The sequence below is a fragment of the Giraffa tippelskirchi genome, chromosome 1 (assembly GCF_054371585.1).
Source record: "Giraffa tippelskirchi isolate mGirTip1 chromosome 1, T2T-mGirTip1v1.2.pri, whole genome shotgun sequence".
In the NCBI taxonomy this organism is placed as follows: Eukaryota; Metazoa; Chordata; class Mammalia; order Artiodactyla; family Giraffidae; genus Giraffa; species Giraffa tippelskirchi.
In genome coordinates this window covers 89421069-89437056 of record NC_137275.1, presented here as the reverse complement: position 1 = coordinate 89437056, position 15988 = coordinate 89421069, and the positions used below count along the sequence as shown (strand labels likewise).

The 15988-nt window shown below is 39.8% G+C and overlaps 1 long non-coding RNA gene across 1 annotated transcript in view; it reads left to right on the top strand.

Annotated features, from left to right (window-relative positions):
- Window positions 1-3255, top strand: part of LOC145530451 (uncharacterized) — a 203474-nt gene extending 200219 nt beyond the window's left edge. The window contains exon 3 of the long non-coding RNA XR_014071809.1: window positions 201-3255. This is a non-coding gene — a long non-coding RNA (uncharacterized LOC145530451). The remainder of the gene's footprint in view (window positions 1-200) is intronic.
- The last annotated feature ends 12733 nt before the right edge of the window (window positions 3256-15988 follow it).

Below are 15988 nucleotides of genomic sequence, written 5' to 3'. Positions count from 1 at the left end.
AAGAACCTTCAGTTCTCTGAGCCTCAATTTCCTCACCTTTATAAAAGAAAATTTCATTTCATAGAGTTATTGTTACAACCTGTGAAGTGAAACAACAAAATGAACTGTATGTAAAAAAAAAAAAATTAATGAGCTAGATACTATACAATAGTAAAATATTATTATAATTATTGCAATGTCTTATTCTTACCTAAATCCAGCCAATCCTAAAGGAATTGACTAAAGATCAAACCAGTCAATCCTGAAGGAAATCAATCCTGAATATTCACTGGAAGGACTGATGCTGAAGTTGAAACTCCAATACTTTGGCCACCTGATGCAAAGAACTGACTCACTGGAAAAGACTCTGATGCTGGGAAAGATTGAAGGCAGGAGGAGAAGGGGACGACAGAGGATGAGATGGTTGGATGGCATCACCGTCTCGATGGGCATAAGTTTGAGCAAGCTCCAGGAGTTGGTGAAGGACAAGGAAGCCTGGTGTGCAGCAGTCCATGGGTCACAAAGAGTCAGACATGACTGAACAACTGAACTGAACTGATTCTTACCTGAAGTAACATCTAATCCTAACTTTGTTCTTTGTGAAGATAGAAATTGCTGAGATACACTAGACATATAGAAACTCACTAGGCTTTTAAAAAAAAGTCTTTTAGAATACATTAGCATTCATCCTACTGGACGTATTCTTAAGATACCTCCATGATATCATCAATACGATGGACATTTGTAGAGTTAAGTGATTTTCACAAATTAAGCTCTTAAATTGCCAGCAGGTAAGCAATGTGGAGAAACAGATATTTAGAGTAGAAAACCAAAGATATATACATTTCTTTAAAATCAGACACCAAGTTTATTTTGGTGGCTTCAAATGTATTTTAAATTAAGGAAAAAACTAGCCATGTTACCAATATTTAACTCTATTTCCTTTCCAAAAGGACCATGACATGATTTTTATGAAAATATTTCATACAGTTTCATAGTTTGTTGTTGTTCTCCTCCCTTGTGTAATTATAGCCATGTTAGTTTTTCTCTTAGAATCAGAGTTTCTATTTTTGCTAGCTCTTGGTACTGATTTCACTACTGAATTCTGGGAATATCAACTTGGGCAATCAAAGGATCTCTTTCAAGTGCTCCCACACCCTTGAGACATGATCAAGACACAGGGTAAATTTGGGGTTCCAGCTCCTAGCCCCAAATTGCAGTGGGCTGAAGCCACACTTCAGTTCACTTAGCCTTCATAAAAGATTCATGACAATCCAGGGACCGGCTGGGCTCTGACACTGCATTAGGTGTGTGAAGATCCAAGCTGCTCTCTACATAACTCAGGGCAGAATAGGGGTTGCTTTGTAGGTTCCCTGGCTGTTTTAAAGTTTTCTTTTAACCCAGTGACTTTGAAATTTCTCAGTGTTTTTTTGTGTGTGAGTGAAAAGAGAGTCAGACAGAGGAGAGCTGACGTTCCCTAGGGGCAAATCGTGTTTTCGGCTCCTCTTTATACCAAAGTTCTTCTTGCATTTTATCTTATATCTCCTCCTACAAGCTAAAGATTTGAGCAACTCTTCTTTTCTGACCAAATTTAAGAGATGGACGCTGCAAGGACATCCATCAGCCATTGGATCTTAAATGCATTACTTGACATATAGAAGGTAAACACAGGAGTTTTCATTCATCCTTACCTTCTTGTTTGGACCTTAGGCCTTGTTATTAGAGTCCCTGGATTCCCAAATCCCTAGACATTCCTGGAGAAATATTTGAAATCTTTATTTCAAAAAGCACATTATAAAATTATTTTTTTTTATCATTGGCTACTTTATTAAGAATTAACTGAAAGTATTTTTTTTTCCATTTTTTTCTATTAAGACAAAGAGAGGTAGTTAATAGAACTTCATGCCCTAAGACCACTTGGGCGTGCTACTACATAGTAATTTAACTGAATTTTCACAAAAGTCCTAGTGAGTGGATATTACAAACGCAATTTAAAAGATTTTTTATTTCATATTGGAGTAGAGTTGATTTACAATGTTGTGTTAGTTTCAAGTGTACAGCAAAATGATTTAGTTGTACATGTTCATATCTCTATTCTTTTTCAGTTTCTTCTCCCTTATAAGATATTGCAAAATACTAAGTATAGTTCTCTGTACTATGCAGTAGGTCCTTGTTGGTTATCTATCTTACATATAGTACTGTGTATATGCCTATCTTGGCCTTCCCAGGTGGCTCAGGGGTAAAGAATCCACTTAGCAATTCAGGAGGTGCAGGAGACCTGGGTTTGATCCCTGGGTTGGGAAGGTCCCCTGGAGGAGGAAATGGCAACCCATTCAAGTATTCTTGCCTGAAAAAAATCCCATGGACACAGGAGCATGGCAGGCTACAGTCCATGGAGTTGCAAAAGAGACACTGAACACGACTTAGTGACTGACTAAATAACAACAATATGCCAATCCCAACCTCTAATTCATCCCGCCCCCTACTTTTTTTGCCTTGGCAACCACAAGCCCATCCTGCAAGTCAGTGAGTCTGTTTCTGTTCTATAAAGAAGTTTACCTGCATCACTTTCTGCTAAGTTTCCACATGGAAGTAAGAAAATATGATATTTGTCTACAAATGCAATTATACATGAGCAGGAACAGTCTCAAAAGGCTAGGTGACATACTGAAATCAAACAGCTAATATGCAGTAGATGCAAAATTTAAAACCAATTTTGTCTGATTCCAAAGCTCACACTTTTTCCACTGAGTCCTAACGCCTCATAGAAAGGAAAGAAATTGAGGTACATGACCTAACCAGGGAGCTTTGGAGATTCATGTTTCAGTTCCCTGGTTGCTGAGCAATTCTTCCATGAAGCAGTGATAACACCACCATATATTGTTTCAGAGTTGTCAAATGTAATGGACACTGGTAAATGTTTAACTAGGACTAAGACAAAATCTCTACCCCTTGCCTATTCATGGCCCTTTTGAACCCTCTGTAAACACTTCCTCTCCAGAGATTTCCTCTCCCCTCCAACCATGCTTTGATAGGATTTTTGGGAGACATCTGCTTTCCCACCTCCCTTGCTGGATGGCACCATGGAATAGCCAGGTTGATAAATGGTATCAGAGAAAAGGGAAGGGAACCTTAACAGGTCAGTTAGGGCCTACCTTCTCCTGGATTAAAAATGATGCATGAGATATTTTGGTAACATGAGTGCATTGTAACTTCTCATTAAACAAAAACTTCTCATAAAATAGATCAGAAATTAAAAAACAAAATCCTTTTGCACATGCCTCAACTCTACTTCCTGGTCCGGAATTGACTTGAATCAGGTGAATTTTAATTCTTTATTCACCACTGACAGTAAAGTAAGCCATTATTTGATTGGAAGTAATAGGGAGGCACTCCTGTAGAAGGGAACGATATGATAATACTTACTCAACCTTATTTTATAAAAGAGGACTGGGTCTCGAGCTCCAAAAGGTTCTAAAAGAAATGGAAGAAAAACCATCCAAGATTTTCCTGTCACTATCAGGGTTTCTTAGGAATCTTTAATAAGGCTCTTTTGCCTTTTCACCAGATTTCAAACTCTGTGAGGGCGTGGAATCATTTATTCCCACTTATCTACAAAACTTTTTGGTTTTGAGGCTTTTGCTAGATGTTAGGCACAGTACTGGGGAATAATAACAGAAAACAAAAGCTGAACTTTTGGTAAGTAGGTAGTATTCTAGTGTGTGTGTATATGTGTGCGTGTTGAGGGAGACTATGTATGTTTATGTGCATATGGCATGAGTGAAACATCATAAAATATATATATGAAGATTATTAGGTACAATAAATGGATGCCACTGATGATGGCTACCATGTGTGCATGCTCAGTTGCTTCAGCCGTGTCCAACTGTTTGCGACCCTATGGGTTGTAGCCCATTAGGCTCCTCTAGCCGTAGGATTCTCCAGGCAAGAATACTGGAGTGGGTTGTAGTGCCTCCTCCAGGGGATCTTCCCGACCCAAGGATTGAACCCACATCTCTTAAGTCTCCTGCACTGCAGGTGGATTCTTTACCCACTGAGCCACCTGGGATCGGTGCTCTAATGAAAAAGAAAATCAGGGTAAGGCATTTGAGAGTGACCAAAGGGCTGGTAGTTCTATCTTATACTGAATAATCAAAGGAGCCTCTGATAGCTTATTTTTTGAGCAGAGACATGAATAAAGTGAGGGAATGAGGCCTGTGATTATCTGGGTAAGACCTTTCCAAGCAAAGGAAACAGCTGAGACCAAGGTCTTGAAATGGGGTCACATCTGCCATTTTTCAGCAACAGCGAAGAAAACAGTGTGGCTGGAAGGGAGGGATGAGGGGAGTATTGTGAGAATCAGCCAATGGCTGGACTATATAAGGGCCTTCCGGGCCATCACAGAGATTTTTGATTTTACATTGAATGAAGTGGGAAACATTAGTGGGTTTTAAACAAAGAGGTCTTGCTCTGGCTGCTGTGTTCAAAATAGACTGGAGGAGCAAGCATGGACCTTTGTTAATATTTACTTGCTGCCTCCGGATAAATTTACAGGGTTGTAGAGGGGATTGAGGGAGATGATACATATAAACGGCAGTTGAGTTCATATGCCCTAAGATCCTAAAACATGAACGTACTCAATGTGTTAGCTGGAGAGCTGTCATAATTAAGTGGTTTGGAGATGAGCTTGGGCGTTTCACTCTCTGGGTTCAATCCTAGCTCCGCTTCTTACTTGTGTGATTTTGGAACAGCTAGTTAAATCCTGCCTGCCTTTTATTTCTCATCTATAAAGTAGGAACAATAAATAATAGCATCTACTTCATAGAATCATTGTGAGTATTCAAATGAACCCATCTCAGTAAAACACTTAGAGCATTACCTTGCATATAGCGAACACTCAATAAAGGTTTACAGTATCACTGCATAGCACTTATACTTTACAGGGTGCTTTCATGTGCTCTGTCTCATAAGAGTAAACTGCATAAGTATTGTTATTCCCACTTTGCAGATAAGGGAGTTGAGGTTCAGAGAAGTGAAGTGGCTTGCTCAAGATGACCTAGCTGGAGAGCAGTTGGACTGAGATCAAGCCCAGATATTCCAAATCCAAGTCCTCTTTTCATTATATTGTGCTGCCTCTGAATATTTGCATGATCTAAGAAGAACTCATGTAAATATTCAAAGGCAGCCTGGGCTAAGAGGAACTCGGGCTTCCCTGTGGCTCAGATGGTACAAAATCTGCCTGCAATGTAGGAGACCCGGGTTCAACCCCTGGGTCAAGAAGATGACCAGGATGAAGGGAATGGCTACCTACTCCATCATTCTTGCTGAAGAATCCCATGGACAGAGGAACCTGGCAGGTTAACAATCCATGGGGATGATTCCTTTTTATGAGCTTCCCAGGTGGTGCTAGTGAGAAGACCTGCCTGCCAATGCAGAAGACATAAGAGACACAGGTCTGATCCCTGGGTCAGGAAGATCCCCTGGAGGAAGGCATGACAACCTACTCCAGTACTCTTGCCTGGAGAATCCCATGGGCAGAGGAGGCTGGCAGGCTCCAGTATGTAGGGTTGCAGAGTCGGACGCGACTAAAGTGACTTACCACTGCCACCACTATCAAGTACAGAAACTCAAGGTCAGGCCTTCTAACTCTAAATTGATTATTCTATTTTATCATAGCTTTTAGAAAAATCATTGTATAATAAATTGTCATCGCATTGATGAAAGAAATGACATGAGAAAGGAAGAATCTTTAGAGAGAAGACAACACATTCAGGTTTCTAGAACATGAAACATAGATTTGGGAGACTGGATACCAATCAGTTGGTGACACATTGTACAATTTTGAGAAAATTGCCTAACATCTTGAGTCCTTGGTTTCTTCATATGCTAAATGAAATCTCAGTATATTCTCATATCTGCTGGCTAGATTTGTGAAAATATATGCCAAGATAAAGATGGAAACATTTAGAAAAAATTGCTACATATACCACATGTGTTGCTACTATTAAACTTCTCTGAGAAAATTCAGATCTAGACACCTCTAAACTACCTTCTGGGGTTGGTTAGTAAGCATTTGCTCAAAAACTCGAATTCTTTTCACTTTTCTGAGGGGGAGGAGAGGATAAGTTAAAAACTTTTTTTCTAATGGCTTAAATTCATGGGAATTTCCCCAGCTAGCTTAGACACAACCATCCGGTCCCACCTTCTTCTTGACTTTTCATCGTAGTAGAAACTACCTTAAATTTTTTTCCCAGCCATTGGTACCATGGGTGCTTGAACATCCTACTTTCATGGAAATCACTGAACCAAACTGTTTCTTGGTTTCACTAAGCAATTATTGAGTATATATTAAGCATCAGTCATTCTACCAGGGAAGGCCAAAACAGATTAAGACATCAATTCCTGACTGGAGCTCAGAATCTGACAGAGAACACAGTGTTGCACACCAAGTGGAGATGGTGTATGATTTGTGCTGTAGTAGATAGAGACTTCTACAAAGTGCTTTGGACGGGGGTAGTAGTTCAAAGTATACCTAACTTTGACTGAGTAGGGAATATCAAGGAAGATGGGCCACAAACAATGCTTAAACCAAGCCTTAAAGCATAAGGAAAGATTTTGCAGGTAAGTAATTGGAGGGGGATAAAATGAACGTTAGCAGAGGAGGAACTTTGCAGTGTCATCAGCACAAGAGAATGTATTGTTCTCAAAGGCATTAAAAGGAAAGGTAGGATGAAACACAAGAGGTAATGGCAGGGGATGAGACTGAATACAGAAGCAGAATTTAGAGCACTTTTTCTGGGAGTGATACAGCAAATGGCCTGGTTTAAGTAGGACAGTAATGTAATCAGATTTGATTTATAGAAAACTTCGCTAATGGATGGATTGGAATCTGAAATACCAGTGAGGATACTATTTCAATAGGTTGAGTGAAATATTGTTGAAATAGGAACAAAGGCTATGAAGCTGAGAAATGGAAACCGAATCTAAAAATAATCTAGTTTTTTTTTTTGAAGTAGAATGTATAAGACTTGACCAATTGGATGTAGATGCTGAAGACAACAGAAAAATCTAATATTAAACCAGTCAATCCTAAAGGAAATCAGTCCTGAATAGTCATTGGAAGGACTGATGCAGAAGCTGAAACTCCAATACTTTGGCCACCTGATGCGAAGAACTAACTCACTAGAAAAGACCCTGATGCTGGGAAAGATTGAAGGTGGGAGGAGAAGGGGCTGACAGAGGATGGGGTGGTTGGATGGCATCAGTGACTCAATGGACATGAGTTTGAGTAAGCTCAAGAGTTGGTGAAGGACAGGGAAGCCTGGCGTGCTGCAGTCCATGGGGTTGCAGATTCGGACACAACTGAGACACTGAACTGAACTGATCTGCCCATTCATAAGTTTTTGTTAACAGAGGTAGAATGGAAAGGGAAGGAGGAGGTTGGCAGATAGGTAAAGGGATTGAAGGTCATGCATGTTATTAGCTTGGGATAGATGAGGAACAGTCAGACAATGCATTTGTAGACTATTTCATATGAGGTTTTAGAACTCAGGCAAAGATTTGGAATGGACATACAGATTTGGGAGGTTTAGAATGTGGGTGATAATTAGATAAGATAAGGAGCTCAGGATAAACATTAGGGTGAAAATGATCAAAAATAATGAGATAGTCTTGGAAACACCAACTTGAAAGAGTACATAGAGCAAGAGGAATCTATGGGATTAAAAATAAAAGGAAGCAAACAGAGCTGTTGGAGGGACAATGAGGAGGCACTAATGTCCTTGAAGCCAAAGACAAGAGTTTGAAGCAGAGTGTAAACTCTGTAAGAATGCCCCACAATGATAATGCTCTTTGGGTTTGGCTATTAGGAGGTCATTAGTGACCTTTACCAAAGCAGTTTTACTGTAATGGTGAGGCCAGAAGCCAAATTGCTAAAGCTTGGGAGTTAATAGGTGCTGGGGACTGTGAAGAAGCAGAGCCTGTGAGTTTGTGCCTGTTATTTTCCAGAAAGAATTTTCTTTATAACAGGAATTGGTTGTAACTGGCGAGAAAGAGATACTTAACAATGTCTTGAGGATGCACAAAGGTTGAATTTGCTTGAGATGAGGAAGAAGAATTCTTTCTGCAACACTGAACTTCCACTCAATGGATGGAGTGAGGTGACTCAATCACTCACTGTGTTGAGGCTGTATTCTGGGTTTTAACACCTTTCAGTGTTCAGAGAGACTGTAATTTAGGGCATGTACGTCCCCATAAGGAAGAACAAATATTGGTTCACCCCTAAACCATGAGACATTTGGGTGTAAAAATATTTTATAACAATAATAGACCAAATTATGGGAAAACTGTGATTTGTATAGGTCATTTTTTCCAATTTCTACCCACCCTTCAGAGAATAGGAGCTAGTCAGGAAAAAGGTCAGAGGCTGTATGGGACTGACCAGTTTAGATAAGCTCTCAACATTATCTGATGTTTATCAAGACTGAATTCCAAACCTGGAGGCTTGCCCAGCTGCACATCCTCCCTGGCGTATGCTTTTTCCGACAGGAAAATAAGTCAGGATCAGACGGTGGCAGATACCAGGCCATATGCATATTTATAACATTACAAACTTGCCATCAAGCTGACTAAGCCAAATTAGGCACATAAGAAATGAAAAGTTTAGATGGAAGCTGATGTTTTTAGGATTCCAGGATGTGGCTCTGCCAGATCAGTGTGTTAATGAGAGAGCAGCTCACATTTCAGGAAGGAAAGCAGTCTTGTTGCCCTGACAAAGGCATCAGTCCCTTGATGCAGGTTCTGTGCCTTGAGGAGCCCCTCCCCCAATCACCCCAATCCCCACCCCATGCCTAAGAAGCACTCATCTGACTCATTGTAAAAATGCACTCAAGGTTAGAATACTGCCTGTTTGATACCAGTAGCCTTTTCTGCACGTGGCAGTAATTACTCTATAAATACGTGGCTTCTGAATTCCCTTTAATGCACAGTTCTTTGTTCCTTTCTGCTCATGTCCTCTTTCGTTTTCGAGCCATTTCCTGTCTCTCCCTTCTCGATACTCTACTGAGTTTTCAACACATCAGTAATTACCCCTTCTAATCTCTTTTTATCTAATGAACATAAAGCTAATTTTCCTCCCCTCTCTTCACAGTTATAAACATTGATAGTATTTATCATTCTGTTGCCATTTCTGTACCTTTCCAAGCTCTGATAATCTTCCTTACAATAAACCTGAAACCCTGCAAAATATTTCAATGGCCTATCCTACAACAATTAGTGTCCATGGCTAATTTTTCTCAGCTCTCTAGTTTTTTGTCACTCTGCTTTGAATGTTTTAGATGGCACTGAGTAAGTGGTTTCAAATTTCTCCTCCCTTTTGGCTCTAGGTCTTTCTCTTGGTCCATATAAACTGTCTTAGTCTGTTTGGGCTGCTGTAACAAAAATACCACAGACTGAGTGGTTTAAACAACAGCATTTATTTCTCACAGTTCTGGAGGCTGAGAAGTCGATGGGCAAGATGCTGGCAGATCCTGAATCTGGTGAGAGCTCAGTTCCTATTCATAGGATTTTTACTGTGTCTTCACATGGCAGAAGGAGTGGGAAAGCTCTCTTGGGCCTCTTATATCAGGGCACTAATCCCATTTATGAGGGCCTCACCCTCCTGAGCTAATCACCTTCCATAGGTCCCACCTCCTAATATCATTACACTTGGGGTCAGAATTTCAACATATGCATTTTGGGCCCATGTAGACATTCAGTTCATAACATGAGCTGAACAGCTTGTGAGCATTTTAGGCTTTATTTTCTATAGCTTTTATATGCATTGACTTCTCTATCTGTATTAACATGTTCCTAGAATGGACTCATACCTCAGTCACTCATATTCTCATTTTTAGAATGATTGAGCAAGTCAGTTGTTCCAGGCTCAGTGAAAAGCCTATACCATATGTATTCCATTTGTTTTTTCTTACATAGCTGTCTCTCTATCTTAGGTCCCAGCCTGAAAATAAAATAGGACTTCACTTGTCAAAGTGTGGAATGTAAGGAAAAAAAAATGTCAAAACTCTTTCAAAGAGGATTTATGGTTGAAGCCCATCACATCACTGTTTTTCCAAGTGAAAAGCTCTCTCTCTTAATTCTTTCCCCTTTACCCACTAAGCTTGGAGGTCCTGTCTGCTTTTGTTTTCTCTCTGTGTGGGTGTTCAGTCATGTCTGATTCTTTGTGACCCTATGGACTGGAGCCCACCAGGGAATTTTCTATGGAATTTTACAGGAAAAAAATACTGGAGTAGTTTGCCTTTTCCTCCTCCAGGGGATCTTCTTGACACAGGGATTGAGCCCGAGTCTCTTGCGTCTCCTGCATTGACAGGTGTATTCTTTACCACCGTGCCATTCCTCTCCCTTTGACTTATTATCATTTGAGCCAACACCTAGCTTCAGAGCTAGGTGGGGGAATTCTCTGTGACAGACGGCAACCTCTCTCCCATCTCCCCATGCTTACTGTACCCTGAGAGACAGACTCAGCCAAAGGCTAAGGAAGGGTTCTGGCTGGAGAACCCGCATCTTTTCATTGTCTGCACACAGCAGTTAACCTCCAAACAGACTTACTTCCTGTTAAAAGCAATGTGTATCATACTCACCTTTCTGTCTGGTAAAGGAAGTTTATGTGCGGTTTTCCACTTGCACTTTTGATAAAACTAAGCTCCGTGAGAGACAGCTACATTTTGCCTTTGTCTCATTTGGGTGACACAAGGAAGGAAAGAGGTCCAACAAAGGAATATTCTGGGAAGAAAGTCTATTCCCTAATAGTTCCAGTTTATATATAGTACCTCAAGAGCCTCATGAATTTTAAAAAGGAGTTAATTTGGAAGTATGTACATATTTTATCTTCCAGAGACGTGGCGGTGACTTTATTCAAAAACTCAGATAAGAGGATACTTTTAGGGCAGTAGCTGAGCAATTGACTGCAAGTATGTCTTTCACAGGGCAGTGAGCCTCACAACAGAAAGGATCAAAGTGGCTGCAAGAGGACTCTGGTGGAGAGGGCTGTCTGGCCATTTAGCACAGGGGACAGAGAAGTATTGGTAGTGTAAATTCATGAGATAGAGAGAGATTCGAGTCATTGAGGGAAGTTTTCTACTGCTGCCCAAAGAAATTCTGAGAAGCCCATTGTGGGAGAGAGAAGGAGATCTTCCTATGTAAGTCAGACCTTAATGAAGAGTCAGAAGAGGAGGTGACTCCCATGGCAGTTTGTCTAGGATACCAAAATATGGCATCTGGAGAAGGGTGAGCCTAGGGTAGAGTCTCAGTTGTGGTCCAGTCCCTGCATGGTTACAGAGATGATGGGATGGGGGTGGTGACTCAGGCAGCAGTAACAGCCTCACTCATGAAAGTGTACAGACAGCCAAGGAGCTGACCCCTGGTCCTTGCCCATTAACTTTTCCCTAAGCGTTACCTGCAGAAGTATTATTGCTTGTACACTTAAGAAGAGAAACTTAAACTTATTCAGGTCAATTTAGCAAACATTTATTTGGCCCTTTATATATCAAATACTTTGTAAGATGCAGGAAAAGTCAGGGGGAGCAGCACGTTGTATTGCTTTCAGGTTGTGTTCTGGGATGTTTGCTGTTGTGAGGTGACCCTTGTTTTTTCATGAGGTAATGTGTGCAAGCCCTCACACAAATGGCCTCCAATTAAACTGACAAATTGATACAAGTTGCTGGTGAGGTACCATGCATTCTATTTCCTGTCCAAACATCACAGATGGAGACTGTGTGTAATAGAATATATTCAACCTGGTTATACCCTTAGGGAAACTTGAGAGCACAAAGTATCTATACTCTGGTTCTTGAGCTATTGGTGTCCTTAAAGACTTACATAACTGCATACCCTTGTAGTAAGAAGACTGAAGGGTAAGGCTGTTTGATTGAGGGCTTTCAAATGACTTACTTATGGCTGGGAAGTCTCCAAGTTCAAAGGACACAGAGACAAAACAATTAGAATTACATAAACAGAAACAGTGTCAAGTTTGTGACAGAAACTGAAGGAAACAAAACAGTGATAGCTAAAAGTGAAAATCTTGCTTTAGATAGTACTGAAATAACTGTCATGTTTCTGACCACTTTCCCCTATTTCTACTACAGTGAGGTTTTTTATTTTTTGCTTTTTAAAAAGTTCTTTTTCACTCCATGACGACAAAGGAACATACCCAAGGACATAGGACCCTGTATTGGAGCCAAGGTTGGAGCACAGATATTTTTGGCTCCAATTCTCTGCTGAGTCCATTAGACTATGTCTCCTCTTAGTTCTATTATTTGATTTTCTGTTCTCTGTGTGTTTACATACTCAAAGTGATAAAATATATTTTTGTTCTTATGTTACTAATGCAGTAGAGGTATTTTTCAATTTTGCTGAACTACAATTCGCAAAACATGGCAAATGACTGCTTTCAACAAAATGTTTTCAAGGCATGCCTTGAAATGGGAGTTAAAAATAGGAATGCAAATGCTAATAACGGTATTGATAAAAGAAACTCTGGCTTCAAAAGCGAGAAATTCAATTAGAAAAGAGAGTGAAAGTATTTGAGGAAAATACAATATATGAGAGTACTAATGGAAAATTCAGTTTCACAGCATTATTACAAATTAGATAAAGTTTTCTACAACATAGCTCCCTGTAGATCAGCTAAGATAATAGGGGAATGGTTTGGGGACTGTCAGTTCTCTTTGACTCTAGAAATTACATCCTAAAACTTTGATCATGTTGGTATTTGTAAACAGTGAAAATCAGGAGTATGTACTCAAGGGTTTACCCACTTGACCCAGCTTCTCAATATTCAGACACTCATGCTGAGCCTAAACTTTATCCATCTGCGTTTGAAAGAGGTTAATGCCTCCCTCTGTATTTTAAGATCCTCTAATGTACAAGTGAAAAACCTAGACAGCATATTCAAAAGTGACAAAGGACCATCACTTTGCTGACAAAGGACCATATAGTCAAAGTTATGGCTGTTTCAGTAGTCATGTATAAATGTGAGAGTCGGACCATTAAGAAGGCTGAGTGCCGAAGAACTGATACTTTCGAACTGTGGTGTTGAAGACTCTTGACAGTCCCTTGGACAGCAAGGAAGTCAAACCAGTCAATCCTAAAGAAAATCAACTGTGAATATTCATTGGAAGGACTGGTGCTGAAGCTCCAATACTTTGGCCACCTAATGCAAAGACCTGATTCATTGAAAAAGACCCTGATGCTGGGAAACAGTGAAAGCAAAAGAAGAGGACAGCAGAGAATGAAATGGTTAGATAGCACCACCGACTCAATGGACATGAATTTGAGCAAACTCTGGGAGATAGTGAAGGCCAGAGGAGCCTAGCACGCTGCAGTCCACAGGGTCGCAGAGTTGGATACAACTTAGTGACTGAACAACAACAACAAATATACAGGTAGGTCTAGGTACATAGACAAGAACGTTATTACATGCAAGTAATTTTTATTGGGTTTTTCCCAAAGGAGCTCAAAGTATTTATTAGAGTATCTGTCATTAATTTTCACAGCAACTCTGTAAGGGAAAACCATCATTACTGTCATCAATATTTTTAGAAAAATATACTCTTAAACTCTGTAGAACTTAAGAAAGCCACTGTGTCCGTCTGAACAGTGCTTACAATCTAAGAGAGCCTGATAACTTAAACCTTATGGATGTCAAAGTCATGTACAGTAATAAAATGTTAAGTGCCCTCCAGAGGCACTACATTCTCCTTTTTAAAAAACACATTCTACTTAATAACTGGAATCTTGATATTTTATATTTGATATAAAGGTCCTTACTCTGGATCTTTCCTCAAAGGACATGGAGTTCAGCCCATCACTAAACTTTATGGAAAAGACCTGAACTTTTATCCCTGAAGACCTAATGAGCCAGAAATTTTCATATCAGATAGGAGTTTTCATATAGCATGAACAATTGCCCATAGTTAGAGTAGGGATATCAGGGTAAAGACTTTTAAATACATATAGATATTTGGAATTCTTTTATATGCTGCATATGAATAATACTATCTATTTAAAAAGAGAGTTGTGTGAGGACTAATTCTTAAGCCCTTTTAAAAAGTATATATTTAGGAACACTAGTTGCATAACATGCTCTTGAAATAAAAGGTCAATAAATTTGATAAAGTCTTCATGACTATTCTCTTAGATATTAACCATATACGATGGTATATTAAAGATTCTGAGATGTCTTTAAGAAACATGTTGTAACCTTGTAAAACCTGTCCAAACTTATTTTAACACCAAATTATTTTTCATGTTGCATCTACAAGGAACAAACACTAGGAAAATAAACTCAATTTATTTCATCTGAGCATTTACCAAGTTAGGTGCATTCCCTTTACACTGGGGGAGGTATGTAAGCCATGGTACTTGAACTCAACAAGATCACAATCTAGAAGAGATACTGTATTTTGTTTATGACATTAAAAAGTTTAAGAGGTTGTACAAAATTATAAATGCTAAATTCCAAATGACTGAGATAGTCAAGAACATGCCTTGGAAGTTGAAAGTAGTTAGGAAAGTAGGTTTTTAATAGGAGGTTGGTGTCATCTTTGAATTGTTTGTATCTTCTAAATGCACGTTGAAACCTAATTTCCAATGTAATGGTACTAGGTGGTGGAGATTTTGTAAGACAGAGCCTTCATGAATGCAATTGGTACCTATATAAAAGATTCCAGAGTGCTCCTTGGCCTCTTCTGCCAGGTGTGATACAGAAAAGACAGCCGTTTATCATCTAGAAAACAGGCCCTCACCAAACACTGAATCAACCAGCACCTGGATTTTGGACTCGCGAGTCTCTATAACTTGGAGAAATAAAGTTTTGTTGTTGATAAGTCACCTAGTCTTGGTGGTTTTTAAGCCACCCATTCTATCAGCCTTAATGGACTAAGCCAGTTGGCCAGTCTTGGGTTATGGGGGAAGGTACAAAGCAGTCAGGGTGTGTGGGAGTGGGAACTGGGCAGGTGAAGGAAGCTGAGCATAGTGCTCCAGTGACAAGGGTGAGTAAAGAATGCCTGATTGACCGTATGTACGCTTTGAAATGACAGGTTAAAGAAAATAGACTTTATTTCCCAATCATAGACTTAGCTGTACCAGTAGATACTTAGATTTCACCTCATAGACACCAGTGTGGCTGTTACCGCCACCTTTGCTTTTCATTGAAAGATCGCCTTCAGCTCTGTTCATTTCTTCTCAGACTTCTCACCTCTCTGTCCAGGCACATCCACCAGATCTGAAGGATCGGAGCAGAGATACAATTGAAGACCTACATACCATATATCAAAATACTTAAAAATAGTAAAGTGGGAAAACTCTTAAACAGAATGTGTTCTGTCCTCCTACATTGACAAATATGCCTTCACAGAAACCTTCAAAGCCAGGTTCCCATTTTGAATTCTTGCAGTAGGCAGATTCCTAAAAGCAGTCCCTGTTATGAGCTGAATTGTATCCCCTTAAAATTCCCATCTTGAAGTCTTAACTCCCAGTATCTCAGGATGTAACTGTACTTGGAGATGGTGACTGTAAAGAGAGAATTAAGTTAAAATGAGGTCATACAAGTAGGCCCTAATCCAATATGATTGGCATTCTTGCTAGAAGAGGCAATTAGGACACAGTCATGTACAAACAGAAGATTATGTGAGGACACAGGGTTAGGGCAGTCATCTCCAAGTCAATGAGAGAAGCCTTCAAAGAAACCAACTCTTCTGACACATTGACCTCAGATTTTTAGCCTCCAGAGAAAATTGTGAGAAAATACATCTCTATTGTTTAAGTCCCCAGTCTGTGGTACTTCGCCACAGCAGCTGGAGTACTAACATGTCTGGCCCTAATCCTCAGAACCTGTAAATACAGTGAGACATCACTTATCAGGTAAGTTTGTATGGCACCGCCGACTTTAAAATAGGGCTACTGTGCTGGATTTTCTTGGTGAACCAAAGTAATCCCATGAGCCAATAAAGAC